Here is a 14,625-nt window from a genome sequence, read left to right on the forward strand (position 1 = left end):
GCCAGTTCAAATTGAAATATGCTCTGTGTGTAAAAAACACACTGAATTTCAGGAGCTTATTATATAAAAGAAAATGTAAACTATCTGTTCCATTAATTATATCCTGAAATAATAATATTTTGAGCATATTGGATTACATGAATTAACATTAGTTTAACTGATTTCATTTTACTTTTAAAATGTGGTTGCTAAAAAGCTTTAAATTACATTTTAGGCTCATGTTATTTTCCTTTGGGCAGAGCTGCTTTAGAAATGTCTCTGCAGTTTTTAGTAGTTTTTCTTCTTGAGCTCCATCCTCTCTGCTACTCCACTATGTAGATTCCCTCTACCTCAGCCTCCCTTTATTTTAGTCACTGTCTGTTCTACTCACAGAGTCCATCATAATCTGCTTGGTTTCCCATTCCTGTGCTGCCCTTATGACTGTGCATCCAGGCATTACTAGGGGACACTTTCCCTTTTTTCAGGTATCACAGGGCTGAGCTGCTGGTTGTCTGATGTATTTTGCGATTTTATGTATTTGATAGGTGTTCTATTTGGGTTTGTTGGGAGAACGTGTCTGGTGCTAGTTATTGCATCATGGCTGGTTAGCAGAAATCTTTTAAGGGCGTGAGTCATTCAATGTCCATATATGAGAGCTGACCCTCATTTGAATTAAAACACCATTGCTGTTAAACTTATGTTTTGATCACAGAATGAAATTCCTGTTTCAGTGAATATCTACCTTTTATTGTGTTTATAGACTTTTTCATGGGTTTTTTGTTTGTTTCATTTTTGTCTTAATCTCTATTGACTTTGGAGCTGTTTTCATATAGAACCCTCTTTTCTTTGATACTTGTTATGCATAGCTGTTAGATGCATGTCTAGGTCCTAATCCTGGCTTCAGCACTTTACTAGTAGCTTAGTGAGTATGACCTTGGCAAGTTGCTTAGTTTTTCAGTTTCCTCTTGAGAATAACAGTGAAGCTATTGTTGGCTCTCTATCAGGTTAACATGCATAAAGCAATTAGGGTACTGATTAGCATATGATCAATACTCAAATGTTACTGCTGCTGTTGTAGTTATTATTATTATTATATTAGGCCTTCACTGGATGCTTTTTCTCAAAATTTAATCCCTTTCCTATGACAGTACTTCATTTCCTGCTTTATTTTTTTTCTCATTTGGGACTTTCTGTCATCCCTCATTCACTGTTTATCATAGGTCTCTCCTGCATAAGTTCCATTAAGTTAGGGATAGAGGTAGGGATTTATCCCTAGCACCTAGAAAAGTGTCTAGACTATATTGGATGATCAGTAAATATTTTCTGAATGGATTATATTGAATTACATGTCACATATTGACTAGATATTGGGGATATAAAAATTAAGAAAGTATAGAGTTCCTTCTCTTCAAAAAACATACTGTATAATAGAAGAGACTTATGCTTAGTTTTCCAACTGTAATCATGTTGCTCCCCTGGAAATGATGGTGAAGTCAAGGTATCCTGAGTTTGTCCACACAGAAGGTGTCATTGAACTGGACATTTGATCCAGATAAGAGACAGGGGAAGGTTGTTTCCAGCGGAGGTTTAAAAGTTGAACTGAGTTATAGAGCTTGACAGTTTGAGAGACATCTTGTAGTCCATGTTAACAAGTATGTAAGTTAACTTAAAAGTAGAGGGAGCTAGAAGCTTGACTGAAACAGGTTTGGGTGGGATAGCAATTAGAGGTACAGGTTGTCTAGCTCTTGCCAGGACAGACTTTATGGGATTTGAAGGTTCAGTTTATGAATTTAATACCTGGCTGCAGCACTAACATTTTGGTTAGTAGTTTTGGGTTTATTTTTTAAAACTTAGAGTGTTTCATTATAGATAATTATTAAAGAATTCTAAAAATTTGACTTTTAGAGTTTGCCTTTTAGAAACTATTTGAGAACTATGTATAATAACAGGTTGTCAGTAACAGTTCTTTTATAGAATTGAAGAATGAGTTTTGATACAAGAATAAGTATTGTGATGTCTATCAAATTTATGTTTACTCAGTTATTTACCATTTTGCTCAGTTAATTAGCACATTGCTAAACTTAATTCCTATTGTGACACTGATACGAAGGTGTTGTTATAAAATACATTTTAAAATAGTTTTGTTTAGATTGAATATATATATACCCATTAAAAATAGTTTCACTTTGAGTTAGTGGATTTGGAAGTTGTTTATGAAACTATATTTGAGGAGATTTTTTTCCTTCTTTACACTTTAGTACAATAGATTAAAAGCTGAATTTGGCTTTTTAAAACAAGCTCCTTTTAACCTTGCAAAAAAAAGGCTTATTTGTGTTTTAAAGTTCAAGCTCTTAATTTTAATTCATTAATATAAAAAGAATAGTTGACAATTTGTAATTTTTTCCCCTTCTCTGGAGGAGGTATTCATTTCAAATAGAAACAAAATTACAGTCTCAATAATTAATATTGCTGAATCAGATTCAAAGACTGGTGTTTGTGTGGCAAAATTACCATTTTCTTTTGATGAAGCAGATTTACTTTTGGATTGGTAGAATTACCCAATCATGTACTTCCAAGTTACTAGATTAGCATAATTGATGGTGATCAATCTGGGTGAGGAGGGGGTGGCCTTTATCATCTTTCCCTTTTCTACCTAAATATTTTGCTACTATTTTCAAGCAAAATGTAGCAGGACTAGATTATTCTTTATGCACTAATCCATTGGTTAGTATTCACCAGTGTACATTTATTAATGTGAATTATTGGCATTGATCAGTTTTATATTCATTTTTGGCATTTTACTTTCATTATATTCATTTCATTGTTCTCTCAGTTTTTTTTTAAGCTGGTGATCTTTTGATATTTCAAAGCTACAAGTATACACATTGTATATACAAACATTTTATGCCAATACAAATCACTGACCCATTGACAGTTTTCTAAATAAGAACATAATTCAGTGAATACTTTGATTTGTTTTATCAAAACGTAAATTCAGTAGGCTGTGTGTACCAGGCAAATACAAAGCATATCATGTGATATGCAGTGTAGGAAGATGGGATGTAGGAAACCCAATTTGTGAATCTTGAAGAACATAGAATATTAAACATTTAGTGATATTTCCTGAAAAAATGGGTCAGTGACATTAGAAATGCTCAGTTGGCTAACATGTTTTCATTAGCCAAATAAAACCTCTGACCTTAAAATTTTTATTTTTCTATTATTCAGCAAATATTTGTAGAGCTGATAGGCATAGTATTGAGAATGGGAGTTTGTAAAAATGAAGTGTATATTTAATTCTGTTATAGAATTAAGAACAGTTACTAACCCATATCTTACTTTTTTCTTTATTAAGGAATTGCATTTTGTGAAAAGGGAAAAAAGGATTTCTGCAAGGATCATATATATAAGTGCACTTTTGCTGATGCGTCATTTCTAGTAAGACATATTTCCTTCTATATTATGAAGTAAATGAAGACAATGGAAATGCTTTTTTAAAAATTAGACTGTCTTGTGAGCGTGACTGGCAGTCATTTTGGAGTTTATTTTGCAGAGTAATTTAGATTAATTAAGGAAATTTATAAAATCCAGCTGTGCATAATATTATATCATGACAGTTTCTCATATATTTTGTCTGAGATAATCTCAGACTTTTTCATCTTTCTCATTTCCATCTTCCAAATCAATTACCCTTATTTAAAAAAAGAAGAAAAAAAATTTAAAGTAGGTGTCCATATTTACCATGATAATAATTAGGAAGAACAGTTTGAGGACAGGAGTTATTACATAAGCTAAGGAAAGATTTTCATATGAAACATGAGGTGGACGAATCTAGCCTTATTTCTTAAAAAGTTGGAAGGGTCAAAGAAAAAAAATTAGATAAATTTAAGGGACCTTTTAAAAACGTGGACTTTTTTTTTTTGGTATCATTAATATAAAATCACATGAGCAACATTGTGGTTACTAGATTCCCCCCATTATCAAGTCCCCACCACATAGCCCATTACGGTCACTGTCTGTCAGCATAGTAAGATGCTATAGAGTCACTACTTGTCCTCTCTGTTCTATACTGCCTTCCCCATGCCCCCCTCCTATATTATGTGTGCTAATCCTAATGCCCCTTATTCCCCTTCTCCCTCCTTCCCCACTCATTCTCCCCAGTCCCTTTCCCTTTGGTAACTGTTAGTCCATTCTTGGGTTCTGTGAGTCTGCTGCTGTTTTGTTCCTTCAGTTTTTGCTTTGTTCTTATGCTCCACAGATGAGTGAAATTATTTGGTACTTGTCTTTACCCACCTGGCTTATTTCACTGAGCATAATACCCTCTAGCTCCATCCATGTTGTTGCAAATGGTAGGATTTGTTTTATTCTCATGGCTGAATAATATTCCATTGCGTATATATACCACATCTTCTTTATCCGTTCATCTACTGATGGACACTTAAGTTGCTTCCATTTCTTGGCTATTGTAAATAGTGCTGTGATAAACACAGGGGTGCATATGTCTTTTTGAAACTGGGTGTAAGTCCAGGGAGAGGAAATCCCAGGGCAAAATACCTCTAAAAACTGAAATCAGTCAAAGGGAGAAATAAAGTTTAAAACCCGTTTATTGCTTACAAACTGCAGTCCCGGGCTATCTATCTCCTCTGCTCCTGAAGAAGCAAGCAAGCAAACAAGCTGACCCCTCTTTAAACTCTCAGGTTCAGACATGCCCTCGGTTGCCCAGGTAATTACCCATTGACATGGCAATGAACTTCTCTCCACCCCTGAGGATATGCAAATGAACCAAAGCCATACCTCTCTCCATGGTTGAGCACCTGTTGATATGCAGATGTACTAAAACCAGGCGAGATATTCTGGAAATATTACGATTTTACTCACACTGGGATCCTACATTCTTAGGGTAAATTCCTAGGAGTGGAATTCCTGGGTCAAATGGTATTTCTTTTTTTAGTTTTTTGAGGAACCTCCATACTGCTTTCCACAATGGTTGAACTAGTTTACATTCCCACCAACAGTGTAGGAGCGTTCCTCTTTCTCCTCATCCTTGCTAGCATTTGTTGTTAGTCTTTTCTATGTTGACCATCCTAACTGGTATGAGGTGATACCTCATTGTGATTTTAATTTGCATTTCCCTGATAATTAGCGATGTGGAGCATCTTTTCATATGCCTGGTGGCCATCTGAATTTCTTCTTTGGAGAAGTGTCTGTTCATATCCTCTGCCCATTTTTTAATATGGTTATTTGCTTTTTCGGTGTTGAGGCTTGTGAATTCTTTATATATTTTGGATGTTAACCCCTTGCTGGGCATGTCATTTACAAATATATTCTCCCATACTCTAGGGTGCCCTTTTGTTCTGCTGATGGTGTCCTTTGCTGTACAGAGCTTTTCAGCATGATGTAGTCCCATTTGTTCATTTTTGCTTTTGTTTCCCTTGCCTGAGGAGATATGTTCAGGAAAAAGTTGCTCATGTTTACATTCAAGAGATTTTTGCTTATGTTGTCTTCTTAGAGTTTTATGGTTTTATGACTTATATTCAGTTATTTGATCCATTTTGAGTTTACTTTTGTGTATGGGGATAGACAATAATCCAGTTTCATTCTCTTGCATGTAGCTGTCCAGTTTTACCAATACCAGTTGTTGAAGAGGCTGTCATTTCCCCATGACTTTTTTTTTACTTTGAATTTAATTCCCAAAATCATAGGCTCGTATTTGCAAAAGCCTAGAATAGGATTTAAAAACTTACATTGGCCTAGTAGGTTAATGGTTCAAATGTCAGTAAGATACGACGTAGTCCTCTCAAAAGTTTTCATGAGTGAAATGTCATTTGAATTCCACCTTCTATTCAAAATGGAAAATAAATGGATTATATTTTTACTTTATATTATTACTTTATATTTATATATATAATATATTTATATAATTACTTCAAAGTAATATTGTTTTGAAAATGTTAGGGGATAGTTTTTGGTGTGTTATAATAAGTTAACATTAACATTTTTAATATTAGATAGCATTATAAGTGGAATGATTTTGTCAGTAAAAACTTGGGAAAGGTACTTAGGACATTTTATTCTTGTTCTTGTCATTTTGAGAATAGCTTTTCTATTTAACAGAAGGTGTAAATTTTTCATTGAGTAATTAAGTGGTAGTAAGAACTTTTATGAATTTACAGAATGAGTTTCTTGTTAAAACACTTTATTCTGATACCAGTTTCTCATTGCTATATATTTTTGTTGTTAAACCTTGGTTGAAGAACAGCCCATTTAATGATATCTTTCGTTTGGGGAACTAGAAGAAAAGGCATTTTTCCCATTGAAGCAAAGTATCCTTCAGTCCAAAACTTACATATGTACAGGATAGGAAGGATGAAGTTTAATTCATATTTTTAAATATAAACTTTGATTAGTCTTCTGTCAATCTTAGAATGTAAGTTTTTTCTTTTTTCCTTTTATTTTCATTTCTCATGTATTTTGTTATGGTGTGTCTTCATTTACATGGAATTCAAAGAACTTTTAAATTCTTTTGTGATTTTGATTTGATCTATTTAATTTCTAAATATTTGGTTAATTTTTCCAATATCTTTCTCTGTTAGGTTTCTAGCTTAATTCTGTTGTGGTCCAAGAACATTGTGTTCTTAGTGTAAAGTGCAGTATGTGGTCTGTATTAATGAATGTTTGTATGCACTTAAGAATGTATATTCTGCTGCTGTTGAGTGGAGCTTTCTGTAAATGTTAATTAGGTTGATAGTGTTCTTCAAGATTTATTCCCTTCTGATTTTCTATTGTTCCAGTAACTGCTGTGAGAAGAGTGTGGAAATCTTCAACTTTAATTGTGGATTTGTCTGCTTTTACTTTTACTTCCTGGTTCATGTATTTTGAAGCTTTGTTATTAGGTGAATGCATATTGAGCTTTTTTTTTTTTCCTTTGTCTTCTTGATGAATTGGATCCTCTATCTTGAAATGCCCATCTTTATCTCTGGTAATATATTGTGAAATACTTTGCATAGTTTCTGAGAGAAAGTCTGCTGTTATTTCTTATTTTGCACCCTCATATGTAAATTTTCTATTTTCTCTGTTCCTAATACTTTTGATGATGGTGTTTTATAATCATTTGATTATGATATGCCCTACTATAGTTTTCTTTGAAAAAATCTTGCTTATAGTTTTTATGGAGTTCTTTTTTAAATCAGATTTGGAAGCATATCGGCCACTATTTCTTCAACTCTCCCACCTACTCCAGGGTTTTGTTTTTTTTTTTTGGTTGTGGGAGTGTGGGAATTCTAGTTACACATTTGATATTGTCTCTCCTGCCACTTATGTTCCTTTTATTTTTCCTTTGCTTTATTTAGATGGTTAATACTGTTATATCTCTAAATTCACCGGTCTTTTCTTCTGCAATGTATAATCTGTTCTTAATCCCATCCAGCATATTTTTTATTAATGAGAATTATTTTTCACCTCTAGAAGTTTTTTCTTCCATTTCTCTCTCCACCATGTTCTTATTTTCCTTTACCTTTTCTAACATAGAGAGCTTATAAATAATAATTGTTTGAATGTACTTATCTGTTAATTCCATTAACTTTTCATTCCTGTATCTCTGTATTGATTGATATTTTTTCTTATTATGGGAAACATTTTTCTTCTGCTCTTCATTACCTATGAATTTTTTTTTGCATGCTATAGCCATTGTAGTTTGATATTGTTGGGTGAAGACATTTTTTATATTTTTTTAATATAGTGTTGAACTTTGTTTTGTACACATACAAGTTACTTAATATCACTTAAATCCTTTTGAGGCTTTTTTTTTTTAGAGCTTTGGCAGCATTAGTCCAGAGCAGCCTTTATTGTAGGGTTTATTTAGTTACACATTAAGGTCGTACCTTTCTGATGGTTATAGTCCATACTTGTTTGAGGATTATTCTCAATTCAAAGTAATCCAAATCAGTACTATAAAAACTTTGTTAGCTTGTGTGCTTTGGTTTTCTGTCTTAAGGAAATTTTGTGGCCCAAGAATAGCTTTAGGTAGTCTTGAATAAGAAAGATCAAAGTGGAAGTACTTTCTCTACTCAAAATGTATAGATCTACCATAGTTATTTCTATGAAATAATGCTACAACGATAAACAAAAGAAATAAAAGGCATGGAAGAGGGCCAGTGTGTAAATGGACACTTGCTTTATGACAAAACCAGGACATTAGAGTAATAGGCAAAGAATTATTCAATAAATGATACTGGATCAATTGGTGATCCAAAGAGAAGATGACTCATACTCTAAATGATATATAAAAACCAATTTAAAATTGATTTGTACATCTCAATATGAAAGGCAAAATTACAAAATTTTAGAAGCTTTCATCAGGAGATTATGAGCATAATCTTCTGACAGGCAAAGGTTTCTTAAGAATAATTAAAAACTACTAACATGAGGATCACGGGAAGATGGCGGCATGAGTAGTTCAGAGGAAATATCCTCCCCAAAACATATATATTTATGAAAATACAATAAATACAACTATTCCTAAAAGAGACACCAGTGGATGCAGTACAGCAGCCAGGATACATCTACATCTACGAGAACTCAGCATAACACGAAGGGGGAAAGATACAAGCCGCGGCCAGGGTGGGACCCGAACACTCCCCCACCCCAAAATCCAGCAGGAAGAAAGGAGTCGAACGGGGAGGGAGTGAAAGCCCAGGACTGCTAAACAACCAGCTCTAGAAATCCGCATCCGTAACGCAGACACAAGGTGCACGGGGTGCTGGATATTAGAGAGACGGAGAAGCAAAACCTGGGGGCAGGTCCCCGCAACCGGCGCCCCTGAGACAAAAGAAAAGTGAGTGCTTTCTGCAAGTCTTAAAGAGACAGGGACCCCATAGCTGGACGAAGTTGTCCCGGTAGCTGGGAATACCGGGGAAACGTAGGCGCCCTAAATGGAGGCGGTGCAGCTCTGAAGCCCTTCACAGGACTAGGCAGCCTGCCAGTCGTTCCTCCAACTGGCGCGGACCCCGACACATGCGCCCAGTAGCAGGAGAGTGGGAGCGCGCGCTGGGGGCGGAAGCGCTAGAAGGAACTGAGAGCAGATCTGTGCGCCACAGGGCTAGCCCACAGTGGTGCAACCGAACAGCTCGGGCGCAGCTCGCGTGCACCAGCAGCAGTGAAGCCAGAGCCCGGTAGAAGCCTGTGCGGAAAAGCCCCGTGCGCACCGGCAGAGGAGCCAGAGAGGGAGCAGGCGCGCTCCCAGGAGCCGACTGGAATCCCAGCCCAATGCACAGCCACCTGGGCCAGACCCAAAGGCTGCTGCTGTGACACAACTGCCCAGCAGGGTTGCCACTAGCACGGAGGAGCGCACCTGGCATGCCTGTCACTCCCCACAGGGCCCCGCGCTGCTCTAACGGAGACCCCGCCAACAGCAGCTTAGGAGATTAACCCGGTGGCTGCTCCAGGAGTGCAGGTAGCCATCACAGGCAGCGGAGAAGGGCAAGGCATCCAACAAGCAGGAAAGGACTTTCTTCTCCCAGCTGACACACCCGCAACCTGCCTACAGCCACTGCAATCACCATGAAAAGGCAAAAAAATCTGGTCCAGACCAAGATAGTTACACCTGAGAAAGGATCTGCAGAGGCAGACCTAACCAGTCTCCCTGAAATAGAATTCAAAATAAAAATCATAAACTTGCTGACAGAGCTGCAGAGAAATATGCAAGAGCTAAGGGATGAAGTCCGGAGGGAGATTACAGACGTCCAGAGGGAGATCACAGATGTCCGGAGGGAGATTACAGAAGTGAAACAAACTCTGGAAGGATTTATAAGCCGAATGGATAAGATGCAAGAGGCCATTGATGGAATAGAAACCAGAGAACAGGAACGCATAGAAGCTGATGCAGAGAGAGATAAAAGGATCTCCAGGAATGAAACAGTATTAAGAGAACTGTGTGACCTATCCAAAAGCAACAATATCTGCATTATAGTGGTACCAGAGGAAGAAGAGAGAGAAAAAGGGATAGAAAGTGTCTTTGAAGAAATAATTGCTGAGAACTTCCCCAAACTGGGGGAGGAAATAGTTGCTCAGACTTACGGAGGCACACAGAACTCCTGAGAGATGGGATCCAAAGAGGTCAACACCAAGACACATAATAATTAAAATGGTAAAGATCAAGGACAGGGACAGAGTATTAAAGGCAGCCAGAGAGAGTAAAAAGGTCACCTACAAAGGAAAACCCATCAGGCTATCATCAGACTTCTCAACAGAAACCTTACAGGCCAGAAGAGAATGGCATGATATATTTAATGCAATGAAACAGAAGGGCCTTGAACCAAGGATACTGTATCCAGCACCGTTATCATTTAAATATGAAGGAGGAATTAAACAATTCCCAGACAAGCAAAAGGGAATTTGCCTCCCACAAACCACCTCTACAGGGTATCGTAGAGGGACTGCTCTAGATGGGAGCACTCCTAAAAAGAGCACAGAACAAAACACCCAACATACGAAGAATGGAGGAGGAGGAAAAAGAAGGGAAAGAAAGAATCATCAGACTGTGTTTATAACAGCTCAATAAGCAAGTGAGGTCAGACAGTAAGGTAGTAAAGAGGCTAACCTTGAACCTTTGGTAACCACAAATCTAAAGCCTGCAATGGCAATAAGTACATATCTTTTAATAATCACCCTAAATGTAAATGGACTGAATGCACCAATCAAAAGACACAGAGTAATAGAATGGATAAAAAAGCAAGACCCATCTATATGCTGCTTACAAGAGACTCACCTCAAACCCAAAGACATGCACAGATTAAAAGTCAAGGGTTGGAGAAAGATATCTCATGCAAACAACAGAGAGAAAAAAGCAGGTGTTGCAATACTAGTATCAGACAAAATAGGCCTCAAAATAAAGAAAGTAACAAGAGATAAAGGACGTTACATAATGATAAAGGGCTCAGTCCAACAAGAGGATATAACCATTATAACCATATATGCACCCAACACAGGAGCACCAATATATGTGAAACAAATACTAACAGAATTAAAGGAGGAAATAGAATGCAATGCATTCATTTTGGGAGACTTTAACACACCACTCACCCCAAAGGACAGATCCACCAGACAGAAAATAAGTAAGGACACAGAGGCACTGAACAACACGCTAGAACAAATGGACCTAATAGACATCTATAGAACTCTACATCCAAAAGCAACAGGATACACATTCTTCTCAAGTGCACATGGATCATTCTCCAGAATAGACCACATACTAGCTCACAAAAAGAGCCTCAGTAAATTCCAAAAGATTGAAATCCTACCAACCAACTTTTCAGACCACAAAGGTATAAAACTAGAAATAAATTGTACAAAGAAAGCAGAAAGGCTCACAAACACATGGAGACTTAACAACATGCTCCTAAATAATCAATGGATCAATGACCAAATGAAAATGGAGATCCAGCAATATATGGAAACAAATGACAACAATAACACAAAGCCCCAACTTCTGTGGGACACAGCAAAAGCAGTCTTAAGAGGAAAGTATATAGCAATCCAGGCATATTTAAAGAAGGAAGAACAATCCCAAATGAATAGTCTAATGTCACAGTAATTGAAATTGGAAAAAGAAGAACAAATGAGGCCTAAGGTCAGCAGACGGAGGGACATAATAAAGATCAGAGAAGAAATAAATAAAATTGAGAAGAGTAAAACAATAGAAAAAATCAATGAAACCAAGAGCTGGTTCTTCGAGAAAATAAACAAAATAGATAAGCCTCTAGCCAGACTTATTAAAAGAAAAAGAGAGTCAACACACATCAACAGAATTAGAAATGAGAAAGGAAAAATCACGACGGACCCCACAGAAATACAAAGAATTATTAGAGACTACTACGAAAACCTATATGCTAAGAAGCTGGAAAACCTAGAAGAAAGGGACAACTTCCTAGAAAAATACAACCTTCCAAGAGTGACCAAGGAAGAAACACAAAATCTAAACAAACCAATTACCAGCAAAGAAATCGAAGCGGTAATCAAAAAACTACCCAAGAAAAAAACTCCGGGGCCAGATGGATTTACCTCGGAATTTTATCACACACACAGAGAAGACATAATACCCATTCTCCTTAAAGTGTTCCAAAAAATAGAAGAAGAGGGAATACTCCCAAACTCATTCTATGAAGCCAACATCACCCTAATACCAAAACCAGACCCCACCAAAAAAGAAAATTACAGACCAATATCCCTGATGAACGTAGATGCAAAAATACTCAATAAAATATTAGCAAACAGAATTCAGCAGTATATCAAAAGGATCATACACCACGACCAAGTGGGATTCATCCCAGGGATGCAAGGATGGTACAACATTCGAAAATCCATCAACATCATCCACCACATCAACAAAAAGGACAAAAACCACATGATCATCTCCATAGATGCTGGAAAAGCATTTGACAAAATTCAATATCCATTCATGATAAAAACTATCAACAAAATGGGCATAGAGGACAAGTACCTCAACATAATAAAGGCCATATATGGTAAATCCACAGCTAACATCATACTGAACAGCGAGAAGCTGAAAGCTTTTCCTCTGAGATCAGGAACAAGACAGGGATGCCCACTCTCCCCACTGTTATTCAACGTGGTACTGGAGGTCCTAGCCACGGCAATCAGACAAAACAAAGAAATACAAGGAATCCAGATTAGTAAAGAGGAAGTCAAGCTGTCACTATTTGCAGATGACATGATATTGTATATAAAAAACCCTAAAGACTCCACTGCAAAACTACTAGAACTAATACCGGAATTCAGCAAAGTTGCAGGATACAAAATTAACACACAGAAATCTGTAGCTTCTCTATACACTAACAATGAACTAATAGAAAGAGAAGTCAGGAAAACAATTCCATTCACAATAGCATCAAAAAGAATAAAATACCTACGAATAAACCTAACCAAGAAAGTGAAAGACCTATACCCTGAAAACTACAAGACACTCTTAAGAGAAATTAAAGAGGTCATTAACAAATGGAAACTCATCCCATGCTCGTGGCTAGGAAGAATTAATATCGTCAAAATGGCCATCCTGCCCAAAGCAATATACTAGATTCGATGCAATCCCTATCAAATTACCAACAGCATTCTTCAATGAACTGGAACAAATAGTTCAAAAATTCATATGGAACCGTCAAAGACCCCGAATAGCCAACGCAATCCTGAGAAGGAAGAATAAAGTGGGGGGGATCTCGCTCCCCAACTTCAAGCTCTACTACAAAGCCACAGTAATGAAGACAATTTGGTACTGGCACAAGAACAGAGCCAGAGACTAGTGGAACAGAATAGAGACTCCAGACATTAACCCAAACATCTATGGCCAATTAATATTTGATAAGGGAGCCATGGATATACAATGGGGAAATGACAGTCTCTTCAACAGATGGTGCTGGCAAAACTGGACAGCTACATGTAAGAGAATGAAACTGGATCACTGTCTAACCCCATACAGAAAAGTAAACTCCAAATGGATCAAAGACCTGAATGTAAGTCATGAAACCATAAAACTCTTAGAAAAAACATAGGCAAAAATCTCATGGACATAAACATGAGTGACTTCTTCATGAACATATCTCCCCGGGCAAGGGAAACAAAGGCAAAAATGAACAAGTGGGACTATATCAAGCTAAAAAGCTTCTGTACAGCAAAGGACACCATCAATAGAACAAAAAGGTATCCTACAGTATGGGAGAACATATTCATAAATGACAGATCCAATAAAGGATTGACATCCAAAATATATAAAGAGCTCACACGCCTCATCAAACAAAAAGCAAATAATCCAATTAAATGGGCAGAGGAGCTGAATAGACAGTTCTCTAAATAAGAAATCCGGATGGCCAACAGGCACATGAAAAGATGTTCCGCATCGCTAATCATCAGAGAAATGCAAATTAAAACCACAATGAGATATCACCTCACACCAGTAAGGATCGCCATCATCGAAAAGACAAACAACAACAAATGTTGGCGAGGTTGTGGAGAAAGGGGAACCCTCCTACACTGCTCATGGGAATGTAAACTAGTTCAACCATTGTGGAAAGCAGTATGGAGGTTCCTCAGAATGCTCAAAATAGAAATACCATTTGACCCAGGAATTCCACTTCTAGGAATTTACCCTAAGAATGCAGCACTCCAGTTTGAAAAAGACATATGCATCCCTATATTTATCACTGCACTGTTTACAATAGCCAAGATATGGAAGCAACCTAAATGTCCATCAGTAGATGAATGGATAAAGAAGGTGTGGTACATATACACAATGGAATATTACGCAGCCATAAGAAAAAAACAGATCCTACCATTCACAACAACATGGATGGAGCTAGAGGGTATTATGCTCAGTGAAATAAGCCAAGCGGAGAAGGACAAGTATCAAATGATTTCACTCATATGTGGAGTATAAGAACAAAGGAAAACTGAGGAAACAAAACAGCAGCAGAATCATAGAACCCAAGAATGGACTAATAGTTACCAAAGGGAAAGGGACTGGGGACGATGGGTGGGAAGGGAGGAATAAGGGCGGGGAAAAAGAAAGAGGGCATTATGATTAGCATGTATAGTGCATGGGGGACACGGGGAGGGCTGCACAACACAGAGAAGACAAGT

At 37.1% G+C, this 14,625-nt stretch overlaps 1 protein-coding gene across 11 annotated transcripts in view; it reads left to right on the forward strand.

Moving 5' to 3' along the window:
* The window catches only part of MEF2A (myocyte enhancer factor 2A), a 156,725-nt gene that overhangs the window by 27,464 nt on the left and 114,636 nt on the right, over positions 1 to 14,625 (forward strand). The window contains exon 2 of one of the 11 annotated variants that reach the window (XM_037000442.2): positions 3,335 to 3,417. The exons of the other annotated variants lie outside the window; for them this stretch is intronic. The gene's annotated coding sequence lies outside the window, so the exon portion shown is untranslated. The remainder of the gene's footprint in view (positions 1 to 3,334; positions 3,418 to 14,625) is intronic. 11 annotated transcript variants of the gene reach the window in all.

This window comes from Manis javanica, chromosome 18 (genome assembly GCF_040802235.1).
Source record: "Manis javanica isolate MJ-LG chromosome 18, MJ_LKY, whole genome shotgun sequence".
NCBI lineage: Eukaryota > Metazoa > Chordata > Mammalia > Pholidota > Manidae > Manis > Manis javanica.